Genomic DNA, 8,196 nt, shown 5'->3' on the forward strand with positions numbered 1-8,196 from the left:
GCAGTTTTCATAAAGGGTCTGCCTAGAATGATGGGAACTGATCCTTGAGAAAATCCATCTTCCATATTCAAAATATAAAAATCAACAGGGAAAATCAGTTCACCAACTCTAACTAAGACATCTTCTATGAAACCAACAGGGTAGGCAACACTTCTATTAGCTAAATGAATTACCACATCAATTGACTGCAAGGGGCCTAGAGATAGAGAATTAAAAATAGACAGAGGCATAACACTAACAGAAGCTCCTAAATCTAGCATGACATTGTCAAGCTTACTATTCCCTATGATACAAGGTATGCTGAATGTACCTGGATCTTTGCATTTTTCAGGAATTTGAGGAACAGATTTACCAATCAATGCGGAGACATTTCTGCCCATGCTAATCCGTTCACTTCCTTTAAGCTTCCGCTTATTAGTGCACAGCTCCTTCAAGAATTTGGCATATCTTGGAATTTGCTTTATCGCATCCAACAGAGGTATGTTTACCTCTACTTTTCTAAACGTTTCCAAGATCTCTTTCTCTGCCTCTTCCATTTTTTTGTTGGAAACTGCTCTTGGAGGGAATGGAAGAGGGGGAATGTGTTGCTTCTGCAATTCAGAATTACTTGTGGAAGAAGATTCACCTGCACAGAAATTGTTAGGTAAATTTTTGTCATCACCTTTTTCTGGAATAGAGTGAAGTTTGGCAGGTTCATTTGCAGATGAGGACGGTGCTACGGGTTGAGGTCCTTGACATTGCTTTCCCGACCTCAATGAAATGGCACTGACATTTTTGGGATTTTGGACAGCTTGAGAAGGCAGCTTGTCAGAATTCTGGGATTGTTGTTGATTCAATTGGGTAGCCAATTGTCCCATCTGATTGGTTAAGCTCTGAATGGAGGCTCTGGTCTCTTGCTGAAACTGCATGTTCTGCATAGTCATTTGCCTCACAAGTTCTTCGAGGGAAGGTTGTGGAGGGGCCTCAACTGTTGGCTGTTTCTGGGGTTGTTGTTGTTGTTGGATTGGTGGAGGAATGTATGGTCTGCTTGGGCCAGCAGCATTTTGGAAGGAAGGAGCAGGCTGCTGTTGTTGTTGCTGAGGGCTGGACCATCTGAGGTTAGGGCGATTCCTCCATCCAGGGTTGTATCTGTTGCTGGAGAGGTCATAATTGTTCTGCTGTGGTTGATTTTGCTGCTGAGGTTGAGGAGGTCTATTATAAATATTTGCAGCATAAGCTTCAGGCTGCTCAATTGCTCCAGGTTGCTGCATGGAAGGGCAAAGGTCTGTATGGTGGTCAGCAGAGGAGCACAAACCACAAACCCTTGCAACAGGTACAGATTTCTGATTCAAGGCCAGCTGGGTTACCAAGTTAACCAATGCATCCAGTTTGCCTTCAAGCTTCTTAGTTTCAGATGATGCAGATGGGTTTGTAGCTACCTCATGCACTCCTCTAATGACTATGGCATCATTTCTGGCGCTAAACTACTGGGAGTTGGAAGCCATCTTCTCAATTAAATTTCTGGCTTCAGCAGGAGTCATGTCTCCAAGGGCTCCACCACTGGCAGCATCTATCATACTTCTCTCCATATTACTGAGTCCTTCATAAAAATATTGGAGAAGAAGCTGTTCTGAAATCTGATGGTGGGGGCAACTGGCACATAGTTTCTTAAATCTCTCCCAGTACTCATACAGGCTCTCTCCACTGAGTTGTCTAATACCTGAGATATCCTTCCTGATGGCTGTGGTCCTGGAAGCAGGGAAAAATTTTTCTAAGAATACTCTCTTAAGGTCATCCCAGCTCGTGATGGACCTTGGAGCAAGGTAATACAGCCAGTCCTTTGCCACTCCCTCTAATGAATGAGGAAAAGCCTTCAGAAATATGTGATCCTCTTGGACATCTGGGGGTTTCATGGTTGAGCAGACAATGTGAAATTCTTTCAAATGTTTGTGCGGGTCTTCACCTGCAAGGCCATGAAACTTTGGAAGCAAATGAATCAGTCCAGTTTTAAGAACATATGGGACATCCTCATCAGGGTATTGGATGCACAAGCTTTCGTAGGTGAAATCAGGTGCAGCCATTTCCCTTAGAGTCCTCTCACGGGATGGAGGTTGTGCCATGTTCTCAGAATGTGCAAAATCAGAATGCTCAGAATCAGAATGCTCAAAATTATAATGTTCAAGATCAGGATGTTCAAAATCACCAATAACAGAATGCATAGATTCACCAGTAATGGAATGCTTAGAATGATCAAAAGGTATAAAATGATGCCTAACTAATCTATGAAATGTCCTATCTATCTCAGGATCAAAGGGTTGTAAGTCAGATGGATTACCTCTAGTCATACACTACATTCAACATGCACACAACTAGTTGCCTTATCATGTAAATAAAGGTGTAGGTTTGAACTACAGCTACCCTCAAATGATATCCAAATGACTTGAAATTTTGTGAGCAACCTTATAAAATGATGAGAAGATAGCACAAAAAATTTCAGACAAAAATTCAAAGTCTAACTATGAAAGCTAAAAATGGTAAGTTAAGAAAAATAAGTGAATAAAACTTGAAAAATAAAAAACTTTTGACAGAATCGCTTTTTTTTGGACGATGGAGACCTCAGCCGGCCTATGGCCAGCTCCCACAGCGTAGGAAATTTTTTTCTACCCCAAATGCATATATAATAATTGCGATTCTGATAACCGGAGCAAAAGTTATGGCCGTTTGAAGTTTTGACAAACACAAAATTTGCTAGTTTTTTGGAACTTTCAAATCTGACCAAACTAAAGGCTCTAGTTATTTTTCCCACAAAATATGGATTAAAAGAAGTTACCACAAAAAAATTCAGCCAAAATTAACAACCCTAGCTACTAAAACAAAAAATCTCAAATAATTCAGCATGGGTGGTCGCTAAAATCCGTCTCTAATTGATTTCTACTACTACTCTGTTTTTGCCGCAAGCACAATCTTCACAGCAAAACACCCAAGACTGAAACAGGGGAAACGCTTAATGGAAAAACTGAAACAGAACACACATTAAACAAAATACCAGGACATTAAACAACACTAACACACATACTAACACAATACTAACAATTTAAACATAAAACACGAAAGGATTAAACACACAACACTAGCTAGCTATTATGAACCTTTGGACACTACTCCTCGGCAACGGCGCCAAATTTGATCGAGGCCGTACCCGAATCAAATAAACATGAAAATGCAGTAACTAGGAAGTGATCCTAGGTCGTTTCCCAACGAGCAGTGACAAACCAAATGTTCATAATATACTTGCAGTAACAGTAACGATTGGGGGGGTTTGTTTGTTTTGTGATTAAAGAGCAGAACAAGTAAACTGGAATACGAAATTACTAATATTAAAAGCGGGTTGTTTCCTTTGATTCAGAAGCCATTCTCTTATCCTGGGTTATGGAGAATTCGTCCCTAACAGTCAACCACTTAATCCAACCCTATTTCAATTTACTAAGCGAAAATCAACTTAGGGTTGTCAGTACGTGATTAGGCACCACATACACCAGTTAGCCCTTCGTCCATTAAGCATGAACGCAAGTTAGGCTCAGAGGCAATTAATCGAACACGAAGCGTGCACTGATTAATATTCACGAATTTGGGATAACTGGTGAAGGGAAAACTGTCAGGGAACCACATTTCAAGCGAAACCTCAAAGAGAGTTGGGCTTCATCCTCAAAAGGAAACAACACCAGAAAATCTAGCCTTCCATGGATTCAAATAGAAAACGCAAATGAAACATGAAGCAGAAACGTAAATGAACAAAAACGTAAATGAACATAAACGTAGATGAAACAGGAACGTAAATGAGAGTAGAAGAAGAAGCAAGAACGAAATTGTAATTAGGAACAGAAAACGTAAAATTGCATTACGTGAACAGTAGCATTAAGCAGAAAAACGAAAACCCTAAAACAAAAGCTCTGAATAATGAATAGCATAACAAAATACCTTGCACGAATCCCAAGGCTGCTATTTAAAAAGAGTCACTCAAAGTCTCTGGGCCCTATTACAATACTCTGGCCCAAAACGAAATAAACACTGAACAACATAAAATAAAATTGCGAAATTTCCTAATTAGAAATTAACTAAGGTAAGCGCTGCTTAATTTGCCCTCTTCAAGTCCATAACCAAAATCCGGATTAAGCCCAATGTTTCATTAATTCCTGAAATTAGATTAAAAACATCAAATTAGCTAAATGAGCCCAAATAATAAAACTGCCTGATTAATTGACAATTAAGACCAATCAGTAATTAAAATGGTGCAAAAAGGGTTTAGAAAATAGAAGAAAATGATGGCACATCAATGAGCAGGACATACCTATGCTACACATGGCAGATGTATTTATGAGATCGACACGAGACACCCGAAATACCATCATTTCTTGCTATTAGATGCATTGGGTACCATGTGCACATGACTTCTTCTTTTTTTATCATTTTCAAGAAAGAAGAGTGTATAACCCCGACATGGTTTGTTTATAGTTATCACCATAGTACCCAACACGCATAACCAAGAATGCAGTGTAAGCTTTCGTGCTTCATTGTGACTTTGGGGTGATGCAGAGGAAAATGCAAGGCATGAGCAACTATATGATAAGACCATGCATGAGTGAACATAACATGTGAATAATGACAATAGAATGTATGTAATTGTCTGAACAAAAAACATGCTAAATGAATATGTATGGAAATGCAATGACTTATGCAAATGCAGTGCATGAATATGATAAATGATGAATGCGGAAATCATATGTCCATCACGATGCTATGAAGAGACACATGATGTGATCAAGGAAACAAGTTGGGGTGAGTCTACTTCGTGTCCCTAATTCAAGAACCTAATGGAAAAGGTCTAAAATTTCACTATCTAGTGACAACTTCCAAAGGTAGTTTCATGTAACCTCACTAGCCTCTAGAGATATCATCCTCTTGGGTAATAACACTATGATGATAGGGACTACTAATGGCAATGCATCACAAAAAGAGAAAAACTTTAGATGAGGTTTCACTATCATCAAGCAAGTCGAAGATCCAACACGACCATAGATTGACCTCCACTACCTATGGCTCACACAGACCCAGGTACAGGGCCCAATATCTCAAAGGGTGTGCAAAAAGTGTAAGTGTCATGTGTGAATGAAGCAACCTAAGAACTACCCAACCCCACCTACAAAACGACCAAAAAATTCCAAGGCAGATTCTACAAGTATAGCACATGTCGCCTACCCTAGGATTCAATGGCACAATTTACTTCTAACTACTAAAGTGATAAAAAGACACAAAGAAGTAACAATTTAGCAAAGGATATATACAAGCATAAGTGAAACAAAGAATAAAAGAAACGAGATCAAAGCAAAACCATGAAAAGAACGGTAATAGAGTGAAACGACAACGAACGAGAGCTCAACGAAAAGATGAAAGAAAATGGGAAAATAAATAAGGAAAAAGTCACAATAAAATCGCACGCTTGATTAAACAGCTTAACTCTCTAATTTGTTCCCAGTGCAGTTGTCATCTGTCACAACGTGGGCCATGACGGGACAATGATAAAAAAAGATAAAAAGAGGTCTTCCAAAAAGGAAAACTGGAGGAGTCTCCACTAACGCTTATTTAAGGAAAAAGTCGGGAAAACCAAAAGGATAAGAAATGGTCTATGGTTTGAAAAAAAGGATTCGAGAGTTGTTTACGCAAGGGGAAAGTGTTAGCACCCCACGCGCCCGTCATGAAGACGACAACCTTTAATCGAGTGTGCTAAAAATAAAGTAACTTTTTAATTATTTATTTTCCCTTGAGAACATGACTTGTGTTTGTTATATTTTTTTGTTTATTTGGAAAAAGAAAGAAAATTTTTATTTTTTTAGGAAACAAAGGGAATTTTATGGGTTTTTAGTTTTTTAGGTCAACAAGGGGTTTCCTTCGCTTCTAAGTATCCTCAAGTGCAATGAGGAAATCAGACTTACGTAAAAAACAACTTGTGTGTGGGGTTTGTTTTAATTTTTATTTTTTGAAAGATTTGTTTTAATTATATGAAAAAGTCGTTAAGTTTGTGGACCTTGAAACGACGTTGAGTTTTAAGAAAATAGCGAAGAGAATCGCTTCAGGCATTGGACCTTGAAGCAATTTCGAGTAATGTGCAATTTTTATGGAGAAAAATGAGAATTGAGTGATTATTTGTTTATGAAGAAAAAGGAGAACCTCAAATATACTTTGTAAAGTCAAGCAAGTAGGAGACCCAGCATGGAGTGCACGAAATATGAAAAAGGATTTTGGGTTTGCGGTAAACTTTGCGAAGTCAAGCAAGTCGGAGATCCAACATGACATTTACTAAATTTCCCACACGTTTATTAAAACACCGCCAAGTCAGAGACCTAACATGGACTGCACAGAATGTAAACATGTACTAAAGAATACTAACATAAAATTTCAAAATGATTAACGTAGCGTTAAGTAATCAACAGACGAGACACACAAATAAATCGAATGGGAATAGAATGTAATATAATAGAAGCGAGGAATACACTAAGTAATTAAGGGTGTGGGATTAAAACATGGGGCAAGTAAATAGGTGACGAAATATTTACAATACACTACGAACTAACTAGACAATGATAAATAAAAAAAGAATAATAGAGCCAAATAAGAAAAAGGGAGTGTAAATAGCAATTTTTATTTCATTTGGGCTCTATTATTAAGGGTGTGGGGTTAAAACATGGGGCTCACTCAATTCTCTCATATCCATTTGGACTCTTGCATGGGATGGAGGCTGATGATCACATGATCACCAATCTGGCTGAGTGAATCAACTCGGTACTCAAGAAAATAAGAAATCTTTCAATAAGTGTGTTGGTCAAATTGACTTATCAAAGGTGTAATAACTTATTCGACGAAAGAAGGAGAGAAGTCACAATAATGATTAGATTTGACCATGTTTATATAGAAATACTAAACAAGCTATGGAAGACGTGCAAAGAAAGGCCAACTCTTACCATTTTCTTGAGTTCGATTGATGTGATACACGGTTCTTAGTGCAAGAGATAATTAACCCAAGAAAGGTGCAGCCAGCTGGAAATTTCATGGTTAAGCTAGAACAAATATGGTGTAATTGTGGTAAATTCCAAAAGGTACACATGTCTTGTTTGCATGTCGTTGTTGTTTATAAGCGTGTTCACCATGAGTATAGGGCTTAAATAGATTGTGTACACATTGGAAAGTGTCTCAAATGTGTATAGTGGATTTTTTGGCAAATTGCACAATGAAGTGTATTGGCCACAGTGTCACGAACCACCAATCTGGCATGACCCAAAAATGTTAAGAAATTCTAAAGGTTGTCCAGTATCCTCTCGTACACACACCAAATGGATATGAGAGAATTGAGTGAGCCAAAAAGATGTTCCATTTGTCGCAATCCAGGTCACTCAAAAAACAAATGCCTTCATTGTGTTGGACACTAAGCCAACAACCTTAAAAACAAATTGTTGTATTGTTTCTAATTTTATTCTAATTCACGTTAACTTAAATCTTTTTTAGTTCAAGTAAATTTTTGGGTTAAATAAAATTTTTATTAACAACAAATTAATTTTTCTTTTTTTAGAAAGACAAAAAAATACAAAGGAATAACTAATAAAAGACATAAAAAAATTACAAAACAAAAACAATTAAAAACAAATTATTGTATTCTTTGTAATTCTATTCTAATTTATGTTAACTTAAACCCTTTTTTAGTTCAAGTAAATTTGTGGGGTAAATACAAATTTTATTAACAAAAAATTAATTTTTCTTTTTTTAGAAAGATAAAAAAATTCAAAGCAATAAATAATAAAAGACATAAAAAAATTAGGGGTGTAAGCGGGTGCGGGTATGCATGACAATTCTCCCCACAACTTGGGGATCCCCGCGGGGACTGCCCCATTCGGGGCCTTGCAGTCGGGGAAAAATTTCCCGCGGGGACGGGGATGGGGATGAAAAACCCCCCACAGCTAATTCGGGGACAGGGACGGGAACTATGCTCCCCGCCCCGCAAGGTCCCCGTATCCCCACGTATATAGAATTTTACTTATATACCCTCATAACTTATAATATTTATAACATAAATATACGGGTTAATATAGTATTTTACTAGTAAAATAAAATTATCATATATATAAGTAATATCTTAGACGTCACAAAGACACAAATATTACCCAAACC

The 8,196-nt window shown here is 37.6% G+C and overlaps 1 non-coding gene across 1 annotated transcript; it reads left to right on the top strand.

Moving 5' to 3' along the window:
- Window positions 1-1,614: 1,614 nt before the first annotated feature.
- On the top strand, window positions 1,615-1,721 carry LOC113001809 (small nucleolar RNA R71). Its single transcript, XR_003267295.1, has one exon. It is a non-coding gene; the product is annotated as a small nucleolar RNA R71 (small nucleolar RNA).
- Window positions 1,722-8,196: the final 6,475 nt, after the last annotated feature.

The sequence above is a fragment of the Glycine max genome, chromosome 5 (genome assembly GCF_000004515.6).
Source record: "Glycine max cultivar Williams 82 chromosome 5, Glycine_max_v4.0, whole genome shotgun sequence".
NCBI lineage: Eukaryota > Viridiplantae > Streptophyta > Magnoliopsida > Fabales > Fabaceae > Glycine > Glycine max.